Source organism: Nothoprocta perdicaria, unplaced genomic scaffold, assembly GCF_003342845.1.
Source record: "Nothoprocta perdicaria isolate Ctin4 unplaced genomic scaffold, notPer1 scaffold_4, whole genome shotgun sequence".
NCBI classification, from domain to species: Eukaryota; Metazoa; Chordata; class Aves; order Tinamiformes; family Tinamidae; genus Nothoprocta; species Nothoprocta perdicaria.
The window spans coordinates 10,915,917-10,931,184 of record NW_020455643.1 but is presented as its reverse complement, the minus strand read 5'-3'; the positions used below and the strand labels follow the sequence as shown (position 1 = coordinate 10,931,184).

At 43.0% G+C, this 15,268-nt stretch overlaps 1 long non-coding RNA gene across 1 annotated transcript; it reads right to left on the bottom strand.

Moving 5' to 3' along the window:
• Nucleotides 1-1,837: 1,837 nt before the first annotated feature.
• LOC112952528 lies at nucleotides 1,838-12,703 on the bottom strand. Its single transcript, XR_003250415.1, has 2 exons — nucleotides 12,586-12,703; nucleotides 1,838-2,799 (listed from the first exon to the last, which is right to left on the bottom strand). It is a non-coding gene; the product is annotated as an uncharacterized LOC112952528 (long non-coding RNA).
• Nucleotides 12,704-15,268: the final 2,565 nt, after the last annotated feature.

Below are 15,268 nucleotides of genomic sequence, written 5' to 3'. Positions count from 1 at the left end.
TCTCTCCCTTCTTGCAGCTTGCCTGAAAGTCCCATAAAAAGAGGAATTACTACGGTGAAAGAGCAAAATTGATTATGCAGATAGTACTGTCAAATGCAGGAGGGAAAACAAACTGGAGAAAATAGAGCAGAATAAATTGTTTCTCCAATCTCAAAGTGACTTGGGGAAAAAAAAAAACAGAGAAGATAAAATGAGAGATTTTTTTAAAGGTTTCCACTGTCCTTTTATCTCAAAAGAAGTACTTATATGATTTTTATTTTTTTTCTGCACAAATACTAATATTCTGGGAAAACGCAGGCAAATGAGCCAAACAAAAGAAAGCTGCAAAAACAGTTTAAATGTGAGACCAATCAATAAGTCTACTGAGAAGAAATACTTATCTGCATCTTGTTTGAGATAGACAAGGGAGGTATTAATATTGTATGTGCCTGTTGAGTGGGTAAAATAATCGAGCGCCATCAAAATGCAAAACAGCTCCTTCAACTTTTCCTTCGCCAGCTGTAAAATCTGCTTTTCTGCCTGAATTACCTTTCTCCTGCAATGCCATCTAGAGGAAAGCAGACAGATAAAAGAGAGGTCAGAGGCACAGGGATGAGGATGAGGCTGGTTCAGAAGGAAGCTGAAGCTTCCCTGACATCAACCTAATCAACGGAATGAGGCTTTCCAATTTATGGAGCCGTTAGAGGAGAGGGGAGTCTTGGCTCTGTCTCCTCGCTGGTGCTTACACAGCAGATCTCGTCTGCACAGGGCATGACTCAGCAAGAGGATTTCCCAACACATTTCTAAGAAGGGGGCTGTTTCTCTCCACAATCACCAATTGCATCATTCTCCTGTGATTTAAATCTGGAAAACATATTTAAAAAAAAATTGCATTAATTGCAGATCCCGTCAGGCAAATGAGATATTGGAATTGGGCTTGGGAAAAGTTTATACCTAAATTTTTACCCTCATCTACACAGGCTTTTCCCTGATTACTCAGACACTTGTTTCACCTCTCTGCACTTCAGCTCCCTGATACTTCCTTCTCATAGGGGTTGTAGTTGCAGAAGGATCTCACAGACGCTTCGGCAACAGGAACATCTGCAGATTCACAGTGTTTTTGCTCTCAGCTTTAGCCTTCTTTTTTTCTTTGGGGGCTATAGGCAAGATTTCTTCAATTCCAAGGCTAAAAGCTGTGTTAAAACCTAAGCAATAAGTTTATTCACACATACTAAAGAATAATTTAGGAAGTATATCACTTTTACTCTACAATGAATCAAAACTGCTCCACTCAGACCATATCTCCCTCCCATACTGCTTATGTAGATGTTTCTATTTGAAGAGAAATGATTTCTTCTCAGAATTTCCTTTTTCTTTAAAATATTATTTCCAGACAAATTGAAAATAAAAAACAAAAATGACTCTTAAAATGTGAGCAGTTCAGAAGATTTTGTTTCCACAACTGGGCTGTATTTCCTCTGCAAATTTAGAGGACTTTAAACCTGCAAATTTGATGAAATTAGCATAAAATACAGCCCAAAACCTTGATGTATTTATTAAAAACGTTTGAGTGAAAAAATACAAATATTTCATTCAAGTCTGGACATAGCCAAATTTTTTCAGGGACTTTTTGCAGGCCTTTTAAACAGTGTACATTAAGTTTGTTTTCCAGCAAAGACTTAAAGAAAAGATAACTTTCTTTGGTGAAAATAAAAGGACCCGAGAGCTCTAGATGCACTGCCCAAACATAGATTCCTCACATAGATTCCTGTGACTGACCAAAATCTCCATTCTGCATAAAATCTATTGGTCCAATGATCCAAGTTGGTCTTAAAAAAAGCTGGAAAGCATGAAAATATCTTAAAATCTCCCTCTATGTTCAAGGGCAAATCCAAACAGCAAGAAGTAACAGAGAAAAAACAAATAAATACATAAAGTCCTGTTCAAGTACATCCACTGAAGGCTGCCCTGGTCTACAGACCACTAATTTTGAGAGCATTTGTATCTATTTTTACAAGGATTTTCTGCACTTTTATGAGAATAAGTAATGCTTTACATTAGTTAATATATTTTTAAGAAAGGCTTTTTTTGGTTGGAATATGCCTTTGCCTACAAGAAGCTCTTCCAAAGGTCCACCCACAACCAGGCAAGATTCCACCACAGAGATACTAGGGCAGATGGCTGGGATGTCAGAACTGAGATGTAGCTATAAAAATATCATCTTCATATGCAGGACCTTCGATAGTCTGCAGGGACATCTTGGTCTGTGGCAAAGGTGTGACAACCCAGCTCCCAAGGCTGTGCTTGGCAAGGGTGGTTTGTGTTGCAGAAAGCAAATGGAAGATCCGAGTCATCCTGAGCTGGCCCTGCTTGTTGAGAAATGTCCTGATCTGTGACTGCTACTCTGGAGTCCAAACATAGGAACCTGTTGTTTTCCTTTCTGTTGCTCAAACTCGGAGACACACACTCACCAATGACTTTTTGCAGTAAATAACTATTGAGGGGTCTTCAAAATGAAATAAAAAAGCAAAGAAGAATCATATTACAGAGAGAAATAGATGTCCTATGCTCACATCGACAGAGTGCTCAAGCTCATTGAGGAGAGCAGGATGCTGGCTCCTCACCAGCGGGTCTGGCCTACACCTGTGTGGGGGCCACAGGACTTCAAACCCACTGGGACAGGATTCTGTGGCTGCAGCTCGTTCAAGTGTGCGGCACAGAGTGGCCCCGACAGCGCTGCGGAGCCCTCAGCACTCAGTGGCACGAGCAGGTTGCAGCCGAGCGCTCCGTCCGCGGAATAAGCCGAGACGTCGTCTTAATCTGTTCCGTCAGAAAACAGGGCGAGTTAACAACCGGAATGACTGCGCTGAGAACACATAAGAGTCACTGTTCAAAGTGGATAAATTGGGATCAATTTTTTATCCTTTATAGGGCATTTTTTTTTCCACTGGAGAATTCTGGATTTTAGATTACACATGCCACAGTTTTTAAGTTTTTTCCCCCCGAAACATCTCCATTTATAAAGGGGAGTTTTAGCAAAATACCTGCTGGATCAATGAAGAAAGAGAGAGGAAACTGCTGGAAAGCCGTGTTCAGCCCTCGGGGATTACAGAGAGATTAATTTGCCAAAGAGCTCAGCTGAGGTAACACCAGCTGCCAGGCTAATAAAGAGAAGAAGGTTCCACAAGCACGTAGGGTCTCAGGTGGCTTCAAAAGTTACAGATTCTCCAGGAAAAGGAGCAGGATTTGGATGAGCCTGGGTCAGGTTTGTGGTGAGACACTGCTCTGAAGCACCAGTGCAGCAAGGGGGTTAGTTCTGGGCTGAATGGGGGGCACTGGTGCCAGGCCAAGAACGTGGCTATGCTGCCCAGCACCTCCTGCTGCTTGGATGGGCATGGTCAGAGAGCCAACCCCACCCCAGGACACCTTTGCTTTTGATAAGGTCTTTTCTACCAAAACACAAAGCTGTATCCCTTCATTGGGAATCAGAGGGATAGTAAAGAAACATGATATAAATCCCACCAGACACTATTCTTCCAATACTTTGCTCTGAGAAGATGACAATACCAAAAGATGTCCACACGCTATCACTGAGAGGTTATTTTTGACTATTAAAGAAATAACTCAAGAACAGATCATCCTTTATATTATATATATTTATACACACACACACACACATATATATAAAAACTTTTGTTAGGCTGCCAACATCAGAGCATTCTTTGACTTTTGACTATGCCAGGATGGAGTCAAGAAGGTGGTTCAAATCATGCAGGGCACAATTTTCCTTTGGAAAGTTGCTTTAAAAACCAATGTCACAGTGTCCTAATGAAAAAGTTGCTTGCGACTTGTGCTCTATTTCCATTCCTTGGGCTTTGAGCCTAATTTTTTTCCCACATTTTAGGCTATGCCACTGATCACAGTACAGCACAAAACCTCCTAAATGATGCCTCAAAATAAGTGCACGCACTGGAGGAAGGATGAACTTTGTCAGCACCCAGCTTCCAGTTATTGCTGGAAAAGCAGTGCTTTGCAGGATACAAGTCATGAATTTTCTCTGCAAATCATGGCCTAGCTAATTCTTGATGCTGAAAACTATCGAATGAGCCTTTACTAAGTGACTAGAAAAGAGGACAAGGTGTTACAAATCATGGGCTTAGGGATTTTTTTTTGCCTGCTATTAGCACTCTATTGTAGCATCTCTTGGGGAATCTCAGCATGCTTTGCAAACATTTCCATTCCATCTTGAAAATGCTCTCCCCTCCCCACATTAGGTTGAGAGACTTGCATTTTAGCACTGGAGAAAATGGAGCCCAGTGAGAGGACAGTCTCTTACTTAAGAGCTGCCCTAGATAACCGTAGGCAGCCTGCTCTTGAAGGACAACGCCTCAGCAATGATGCCCTGGCAGACACCAGATATAAACCTTGCTCAGGACTAGTCTTTATATATTATTGGAAGCCACATGACACGCCACATGACACACCACTAAGGCAGGATGCTGACAATTTTGATCATTTCTGTTATAAAAAAGCACTGAAAAACAAGTTTTTGTGCAATGGCAGCTTTTCCAGCCCAGATCTGTTGCATTTTAATTTTTAAAAATACATTTGAGGGAAGGGAAGGGAATTTTATTTCACAAGTACTAAACTCAAATGCAAGCAGACAGAAAGATGTCAATGTTACGCCTTTGCAAACAACCCTCAAGGCTGAGTTGTGGCACATTCCTAGAGCTTCCTTACAAAAGGAAGCTCCGTTCATAACAGCTATTCCTTAGAGGCTGTAACAAAAATCTTAAGGCATCTTTGATTTTGCCTTTAATCCCCTAGGAACTGCTGTCATTTTGGGAAACTGATAATGGATGAGAGGAGAGCCTATGTCTCATCCTTACAACGGGGGGAGGAAAATGAGTGTGATTCACACAAGATATTTTACACTTTAACACTCTCCTTCACTGCACTTCATTATCACTGTGAAGAAGGTCCTGGACATTTCCTGCAAACACCTCCTTCTAATGGAGATTGTTCTGGACAAAATACGTCTGCTTGTGGTCACGATAGAGCAAGCTGCTTTACTGCCAATCCCTCTGAGGTCCCAAGCCATCCTGGGCACTGAGTTGAAGAGAAGGGTAGTGTGTCCTTGGGAAGCACAAGCAAGGTGCAAGTGTGTAGAGCAGTTGTAATAGACCTAGTGTTTCAGGTAAAAGGTAGGAGCTGGTCCTGCATAGTCAATGCCCTCTCATTTTGGGGCTACCAGAAGCATTTCAGGACTATATTGGTGCATCTGTATTAGTGTTGTATTTCAGAGCAGTGTTGTTTTTTGGAAGCAAATCTCTCACCACATCCCATATCATATGTGGTTCCCATATCACACGTGGTTCAGAACTTTAAAAATTTTGTCTCTGTACCTGGTACCTGTACATTGGCGTGGCTTTCAGTGAAAATTAGTTTTATAATGAAGGAAGGAGTTCATTTCTTCTAACTAAAGGCAGCGGAACCTTAAAATTCTTGTTCATTATCAGCTCTCTCTACTATTAAAACAAATTGCACAGTGAAAGGGTAATACACACACATATACACTGCTTTACCACAATCTGGTGTTGCACCCTGAGGCTGGAGTACGCTTGCCCTTATTAATGAGAAATAACAGAGCTTTAGGGCCTATCCTGCTGTTCCTACATAGAATTAGCAGTTTGCAACAAACCTCTATTACCAAAACTCATAGTCTTTCTCTGCAGGACCCCTCCCAGAGAGCCTATATTTAGGCTGAGCCTCCTGGTGGGATGTGGGGTCTTAAGCTTGCTGACTGCAATGAAGCTGAGGACATTGAGTTTCCCCAGGAGTCCTGCCTTGGCCGTCATCCAATGCAACTTCATGCGAGTTCCTAAAGCGGGATCCAGCTGAAAGATCCCTTTTACAGATAAATATGCCCATTCCTTCCTTCAGAAGATTTATTAGCAAGGGATTGACCAACAGAACAGGCAGTGATGCAGGGAAAGAGCCCAGCACCTGCCCTCCTTGCTCACCAAGGGCAGAAGACAGCTCAACTCCCCAGGGCAACAACCAGGTTGACCCAGGGCACTATTTCCACTTTCCAACTCAACCGTTTCACAGAGTCTTGGTATTTAAGTTAAAATACTCAAGAAATGACCAATATAAGCTTTAAAAAAAAAAAGCAGATGGACTCTTTCTTGTCTTTGTCTATGCAACCATGTTCTCTTCATTTGTTTGACTTGGGAAACGACATTAACATTATCTCTGAAGCATTCAATGCAAACTCAGTGGAGTACAAAATGCTCAAGTAACCACCCTCAGCTGAGCTATGAAAGTAGTAATTTAGCTCAGCCTAAGGGTAGCATATATAATAAAAAGCAGACTTTCTCCTGTGATATAATTCCGATAGTCTTAATGGATTTTTTCCCTTTTTAAACAGCTGCAGCAAAGTAACTTGCAATTACCATATCTTCAATTAAACACACTGTGGGGCTTCGGGGTGTGTGTGTGTGTGTGTGTGTGTGTGTGTGTGTGTGTGTGTGTGTGAGGGGGGAGAACCTGGATCTAGCATGAAAATGTCTGGAGAAAAGAAAAAAAAGAAAGAAAAAAAGGCAAGCTGCTAAGAGGTAGTGGCAAGTTAATTAACTGAAGATGGCCAGATTGCCACAAACTGGTTATGGGATTCCTAGACCCTCTTCTCCAGAAGAAACTGCCTGGCTGACAATGAAGGTAACACAAAGGAGAAAGAATCAAAGGTTGGTGTACGTGGAGAGTTTGTGTCATATCAGCAGCTCTGTCAGGTGCTGCTGCTTGATCTTTTATTACACTTAGTGAAGAGAAAGTTATACCCTGAACATATGGCATATTGTGCAAGAGAAAACAAAAACGGAATGATTCTGGGCAAGCAAAAGTTTTCCAGAATTCCTGACCAAGCTGTAATCCCACAAGGGTGAGACCAGCAAATATAATTTTCTTTAATGCTCAGTCTCTACAAGATCCCCTTTTCTGCACTGTTTCAGCTTGGCTAACCCAGGGGAAGTGGCGGTGTGCAAGGGAGCGGGCTGTGCTCGGTGACAATACACTTTGAGATACGCTGTCTTGTGAGGGCAGCAGTTTATGAATAAATAAAGCTGCAAAGCACTCATGAAACATGCACATAAAGAAACCACCCTGCTGAAGACTGGAATATTCCTGTATCCGCCCTGGGAACCTGGAATACAAAGAATCAGGACTCTGCCATTTCTTAGGTCCTCAATTTGCACTTCATTTCTCTTCCCTCTTCTACCTGAGTCAATTAAAACACATATTATTTTCACGGGATTCAGTTTCCTGCTCCTTGCCACTTGCTTGCAAGCAGGAGCTGCTAGATGTGCAGCACAGACTGGGCACTGCGGATGCAGCAGCCGGATGCGCTCCGGCACTTCCCTCTGCCCTTCCTGGCTTCCCAGAGTGTGCAGGGAGGCCACAGGGGTCCCATCAGCATCAGCTTGGACCCCCCGCTCCCCTGGAAGGCCTGACGACAGTCGATGCAAGAGCCAAGCAAAAGTGTTTGGGCTTTAATGGAAAATTGAGGAGGGGAAAGGAAAAAAAAAAAAAAAAAAAAAAAAAAAAAAAAAAAAAAAAAAAAAAGAGAGAGAGAGAAAAAAAAAGAATAAACCTGTCAAGCAAACAAACTAACTATCTAAGGGATCTAGCCAAAAGGAACAAGCCTACTGAAGGAACAGTTTTCAGCACCAATATGTCACTGCACCATACTCTGCATAATTATTTCTTAAACCCAGCCATCCCCTACATTATTAATAGGACCAGCCAACCTCAAGTCCCCACGCAGCCTTAAAGTGAATATATTATATATTCCTAACAGGTAATGGGCAACTTTCTGTTATCAGCAGTAGACTATGCAGGTAAGTCAATGCCGCTTTCAAACAGGCTTTGATCTGGCAAGATCAACAGGGTTGTTATCCTCCACTCCTCCAAGCTGCTTTTTCTGACAAACCTGATCAGCATTTCCACAATTCTCCACAAAACAGGCAAGTTAACCCTCTAGTGGGAGCAACAAAAACTTGTGTGGATGCTAAAGCGAGCTGGGAATGGAGCAACCTGGACAGACGGAGCAGAATGGTCGGAGGCAATGGGGAGTCAGGCTGAAATACAAGGATTGGAGACAGGATGGGAAGAAGGTGTCGCAGCCTTCCTGCTGCTCAGAGCAATGGAGAAGGAGCTCTGCTTTCATGCACCAGCCATGACCACGAGCTCGTTATGAAATATGGAGATATTTACCAGCTTCAGCCAATTTACCAGCTTCTAGTTCAGCATCACTCAGATTTGGGCAACTGCTTCCTGTCCTCAGTCAAATTCTCTCAGAAATCCTTCCTTCAGCATTTCTAACTGCTTATGCTCAGTTGCAGGATTGTGCCATGGTACAAAGTTACATCCATTGTCAAAATCCGTAAGTGAAAAGATGATTTTCCCATGAGCAAAATGATCCTTTTCCAAGGATCTCTGTAGCCAAGCCCTTCCTTCAGGACAAGTCCTAGCTTTAAACAAATTAGTCTAGGTGACAGTGGATGGTGCAAATCACAGTTGTTGTTTCATCTTCCTGTGCAAAACCATGGGCTGGCCTCTTAGCTTTGATGTCTGATCCCTGTCTTGCTAACTGATCCAGAAGCATCTCACATAGGGTGCTATTACAGAGTTGTTCCAGCCCTGGTAAGCTTAAATGCTCCACAAGCATGCCTAGGAAGTGCTAGAAAATACTTCCACCCTTGTGATTTACCCATCAAGACATTTAACTAGATTTTTCCAGAAGTCCTGAAAGCACAAGCAACCCTTCACACGCACACAAAGAGAAAAACTTTAAATAATAATGCCACGATGTTTAAAAATGTATCCCTTTCACTATAACATACAAATAGCAGAGGGCAGAAGTAACACAGAAGAGACGCGCGCACCGGAGCGCACAGGGAGCTTGCAGCCCTAATGTGATTCTGCTGGCTGCCAGACCAGCAGTATTTTGCTCACTGTGCCCTGCACTTTTTGTCTAACAGGCACAACCAGCCTGAAAGACAAAGATATGAAGCAGTTGGTTGTGAAGGTAGCCCCTTGGGCTCCTGTGTTGCAGAAAAGCCTAGACTATTTGCCATTTCTTACCTTTAAGATTGAACCTTTAAGGTTTCCTGCTCACTGGGAAAGGCACAGCAAGCAGAGGAGAAGATTCTCTAAAAGATGTTCTCTAACATATGCCTTATTATAGGCCTGAGACATTTAATGTAATAGTTATCAATACCTGCACATGTACTTAAAATAAGCTAATTAGCACCTGCTTCAGTCCTTCCCTTCCTTTGGTAGCCCCTCATCACCGATACCTGCCAGTAGCAAACTGGCAATAACCTAGCACCAAAGTAGACTGTTAAAAAGCAGCAGTAATTCTCTCAGTGACGTCCTCTGCAAAATTACTATCTTGAACTCCTAGCATCATGCTCTTAAGTTACATCATGAAATACCTTGTTTGCTAAAATCCGTTCCTGCAATATGGCAAATACCCCACTGTAATATTATAATCCAGGTAGGAGAGCAACAAAATTATTTCAAAACTGACAGCTTTCTATATCAGCAGCCTAAAGATGCTATTAAAAGATTATTTAAAAGATGAGCAAAATATTAGCTTAACCAAAACATTGAATAAATTTGGCATGATTCTAAAGTTATTTTGAAATTTTCAGTTTCCAAAATACAGTCCAGCACCATTTAGTGTCATCTTCAGCATCATGAACTCACTTTAGTCATGTTTTCGCTGTGCTTCTTGCATGAACAAGGGGCAAAAAATGAGAACTAGGGCATTTTGCTTAGTCACAGAACTCCAGATGCCATTATTTTATTCGAGTAAACCGAATAATTACACTTAAAGGTAATAGCTACCTACCCCAATGAAAAGATGAGCCATTTTGCAGGCATCTGGGGGTTTACTGCAGATATCTTAAATCGCGAGAGTTAACCTCACTTTTTAAAGTGTACTTTTAAAACCTGAAAGTGTTAGACAGAAGAAAAACTATTTTGGTTCTGCTTTGATTTCTGCAGTTTGTTAGGCACTGTGGGAGTGTAAAGAGATGAGATAAACTGGTCTCAAAGCCTTCTCTTTTGTATGCTTATATCCAGCCAGACTTTCTGCTTATCACTCTGCCATTTACCTCCCTTTCCAGCAAGTAAAAAGAAAAGTTGGGGAAAAATTATCATGACTGACCCTCAAAATCCTTCCCGCAAGGGATGTAGTGCGGATGACAAGAGGGATGTTTGAAGCATCGCAAGTTGAGCTATGTAGCTAAGCTAACCAAGGCTTTGGAGGCTGAGAAGCAAGGTGAGTTATCTTGAAGGAGCAGCCTGCCTTTGCTTTTTGTTTCTCTTCAGCTCCTATTTGAGTGCTCAGAGCTCCTTTCACTATGCAAAGGACAGTGCAGATTTTTATTTTGCTGCTAATAATCCTGCTCTCTCTCAGTATGAGAGAAAACATTTGGATCTCGTCATTTTTTCTAAGTGGTCTTGCTCTTCAGTCCAAGAGTGCATTCACGAACACGTAATATATCCCAGACTACATAGCGCATCACACTGGGAGGTAACCACACCTTTGGAAATGTTTCCCAGATGTTTCCCTATTTTTTGTCAGTCTCCTGGCTGAATCTCAGAAGCTTCAGGAGCTAGAAAGGCTTCACCACAAAGGCATGGACTGGGCTAGGAGCAGTCTGTGCTCTCTGGCCTCCTTCCTGCCCATTCAACGTCAGTCCATCTCCTTGCCCTCCAGACCCTCACTCACATAGCAAGAAGAGCTGACTTCCCTACTGCGCAAGCATGGTCTCTGACTTGAAGTGACGCTTCAGAATTTCAGCTGTGCAGAAAGGCAACAGGCAGCGGGGAACACACCAAGATGAACACAGGGCGTGGGAAAGATAGTATTACCATGAGTTACATTCAGGATTTTGGTTTCTTTTTGGATGAGGAAAGACAAGGATTTGAGACAGCACAAAAAAAAAAAAAAAAAAAAGGAAGCTCAATGGACGGATCATCGGTACAGAAAACAATGAAATGGTCCTTGTTGGGCAGGGCAGTAACTGGTAGGGCAGTAACTACAGATCTAGATCTATGGTTATTGTCCACCAGCATATCTGTGAGGCACTATTCATTCCTCTCAGCTTTTGAGGCTGAGTGCAAGTGAATGAACCTTTTGCCCAGGTGCAAAGGATGGATTTTTACAATATGCATCATTGTTTTTAAAATGTTCATGAAATTCAAGAATCAGCAGCTTGCTGCAAATGTACTGCAGCGCTTTACATCTGATCCACAGCTAACAACTAGGGCGCAGAGGCTGCCTGCACATGTGGTTCCTGCTTTCCCAAACAGTCAGAATGAAACCACCCTTCTGTGCAATGACACCACCTATTCCTCTTGTTTGGCTTCTTCCCCTGCTTCAGATTTTATTTCTCCCACAGCTCCTTGGCTTCTGCCGGAATCAAATCCCTGCTAGCAATGCTCTATTAGACTGCACCCATTTCAGTAAAAGACACACTAGTACGGCATGAAAAAGGGAGTTCTGGTAGTTCAGGGTCGCTACAACCGATCAGACCATCAAAATCCTTATTGCTCCTGCTCATGACATCAAAATAGTGATTGATTTCATCCTCCTACACAATCTCTCTGTTCCACTTGGTCTTTAGAGATGGGAATGTATACAACATCCCTATATTACAGAAATCTTTTTTTATGCCAGGCAGACTGATCTGCTTTAAGTTATTGTTGGGGACCTCCACCTGGCACAGCCCAGGACGTGGTAAATGAAGCTGACAAAGAATTAGGAAAAATGCTGTCCAGGAGCAGTGTTGGCTGCAGCTGAACGTTTCTAGTTTCTCTTCTCATCTAAATGGAAGCAGTGGGAAAGAGGGGGCTCTGGTTTCCCACAACCCTTCCTGTTACAACATTTCACGCATAGCACCCAAAAAAAAAGAATCTTAGGCCATGCTATCAGAAAAATCAAGCAAGGGAGAGTACAACAGCATCTAATATAGTCACTTGGGGTGAAAGTTTACATTTCAACAACACACAGTAAGACAACCGAGAAGATACGTTAGCCAGAGTTTAAGTTCAGGCCTGTTTGTTAGATAACGGTCCAGCAATTACCAATCCCAATGAATAAAAGCTTGGGACAAGGGTCCATGGATATAAAAACACATAGGTAGCAACTACCACACATGCTGAGTAGGGCTATTTCCATTCCAAACTTCCAAAAGAGAGTGAGCTGGCTGCGCTAGGCCCAGTGTAGCCGCAGGCTTCATCTCTACCAGCACTAGGGACTGTTCAGCATCCACGCAGAAACCTCCTTACAATTCTTAGCATAGCAGTATCCACAGCTGACATCCATTTGCTTTTCTACTACACCTCCCACCGGTGCAAACACTTCTTTTCTCCCCAGTGCTTCCCCCACCAAATGCAGTTACCATCTCTTTTACTATTTTCCTTTCTACAACCATCCTTCACCCTCCTCTGTCCCACTCCCTTTTGAACACTTGGGTATTTATTTTTAAGATTTCTGCACAATATGCTAGAGTCTTTCTGAGGATTGTCTCATACCTTAGGAAGGCTCCGTTAGGCCACAGACCTCTCAGCTGTGCAGGGACTCCAGGCAGGCTGCACCAGCAAATTGAGCAGCTCTCAGGAAATCTTCACCAACACAAAGTTCAAAATGCAGAACAAAGGCAGGGCAGCACAACTGCCTTCCACACAAGGAGGCTGAGCTGAATCCTGGGATTTCTAAGGCTCTCAGAACTGCCCATGTGATTGAAAACACCTGAGGCGGCAGAGCCAGGGGCACCACCAGGCCTGTGCTCAGCCCTGTTGCTGCAGAGGCCCCTGGCCTTGCAATGGGCATTTCGACAAGTGTTTGCAGCAGTCTGAGTGTGCAGATGAGCTAGATGGTATGAGTTAGAAAAACTCATACTGGAAACTGTAAGAGACTTGAAACACAGTCAGGTTGCCATCATTTTTCTAGCCTGCATTTACAGGGTCAACCTAAGGCAAATGAGAGAGGCTGGTGTGGAGGAATCCACAAAAAAGTAGATGTACAAACTAGTTTAGTTAGTAATTAATTAGCTATTAACTAATAATAGCTATTTACTAGTAAATTAATTCTTGACACTAAGTTTTAGACACTTAGCTTCAGACAAGCAGCAATCCATGCTCGATTTCATTGCAGGTGGATGGAGGTCGACTACTTCTGTAATGAACATCTTTAAGTAACTCTAACCTTGTTTTATAAATAGAACAGGAAACTCAAATGAAAAGCTATTGTTTGAGTTGTGACTAATTTCAATCAGTGTGTAGACATACTGTAAAAGTTGTGTTTTGGTCCTCTTCTGGTCTAGTCAACTTATATTTCTAGCTACTCAGTGCTAGCCCCTGCCTCAGCCCCATCCTCCCCTGAAATACATTTCAGTGTATTAGTATGGCCAATGCCTACAGTACAACCATGTGGATCTAGGGCACTCCCATTCCTTGGTCAAGAGATATTCAGGGGAAATAAATATATGACAAGTTCAGATGAGTCCATTCTGCAGTCTCAGGCCAGATTAGTATCCGTACCAATACAGGCTGGATTTTATCTGTTCTGATGACCTTTTTGCTTCTGGGTGGATGAATAGCAATATGAATGATATTATAGGAATTCTCATTATGTTTTACTTCTATGCTCTGTATCTCAGCACAAGCAGGGAGAAGTTGTAAGCTGCGGGGATCATACTGAGACCTTTTAACACAGAGACAATATCAGGAAGGAAAACATCTACAAAGACCAAGCTACTCCTGAATATTGCGCTGCTGAAATCCCCACTGCTATGCGTGGAAAGCAGCACAGATATGTCACACACAGATGCACAGACAGGCAGTGTCTGCTGTGCCATCAGCACAGCCTGCCCTTGCCCCAGGCCAGGCAGACCTGCCCGAGCCCACGTCCACAAACTGCAGGTAGTTTCTGCCCATCTCTGCCAGCGAATGTCAGACCATCCTTCTGAGTCCAGCAGGCAGCGTGACAGCCCCAGGGAGCCGGCTTTCCAGGTGCTCTCCAGAGGCTGGCTCTCCAAAACGCAGCATCTGCTGATTCATCCCCTATCAACACTGCTGACTTCCCGTGAGCACCTGACCTCGGAACATAAATTACCATTAAGGCTGACAAGGATATACCCTCTGCGACGATAACTCACAGGACTGCTGTTTCCTAGCACAAAAGGACATCCCTGCTGCCTTGGCACAGCAAGTAGATCATGTGGGGTTATTAATGCAAGCATCTCTCGCTGACATTAATGAGGCTGCTGCTCTCCTGGCACAGGAGACTGACCCTGCTCGCACCACTGTGCTTGGACAGTGAGCAGCATCCATCCTTCTCTGGCAGGGAGACTGATTTGCTGTAAAACACCCATTTCTTGATGTCTTTGCATTCTCAGCACAAACTTCTAAATGGCATTTCTCATCCCTCACCTTGCAAAACAGATCTTAGAAAATGGCCATTACTGCTAGGCGGGATGGAAATTACAAGGGTGGTCAAATCAGTCATGAGGCGTCCGGGCTTGAGCTGTTCACCAGGTGGGATGAGAAAGAGACTCTCCTCCTCGATAGGGTTGCTGCAAAAAGGTAGATGCTGGAATGCTCATGGAGCTGGGAAGGCAGGGAGGGAAATGCACAGTGGAGCCACAACTACAGAGCAGTGATTGCACTAGACAGTTGCAGCAGACCCTTTTAAAGCGAGCAAAGTAAATGCAGCGTCTTCGCCTTTCCTAGAGGAAATTTCCACAATGCTCCCCCTATCATAAAGCAATCTTATAATTCAAGGTTAATGCTTCAAGACACTCTTAAAGGTAAAAACTTGTTATAATGTGTGCTGTGTTAATTACACCTGAAATTATTCCCTGCATTTTTCCTTTGGCACTGAAACATCTGTTTGCATCCACGATGAGCCTCTCTTAACCCACAGCAAATTGCATAATGTTTTCATTAGCACCATCTAGCAAATGACAAGACAATATTCCAGCAATATTCTGGTTATGTTTCTCCCACTAACAGATGTGATCTTGTTGAAATCTCTCCCTTTGGTTCCCTTTACCTTCTTGCTCTCCTGAAATGAAGAGATAGGGAAAAAGAGGAGATAAAACATAACAATAAAGGGGAACCTAAATAACCTTATTACAAAGAACGTAAAAGCAGAAAGCGATTTGAAGTTTGTGTAAAGGAAACTTGCGTGGTATTTGCACTTGTTCTTGCCAAG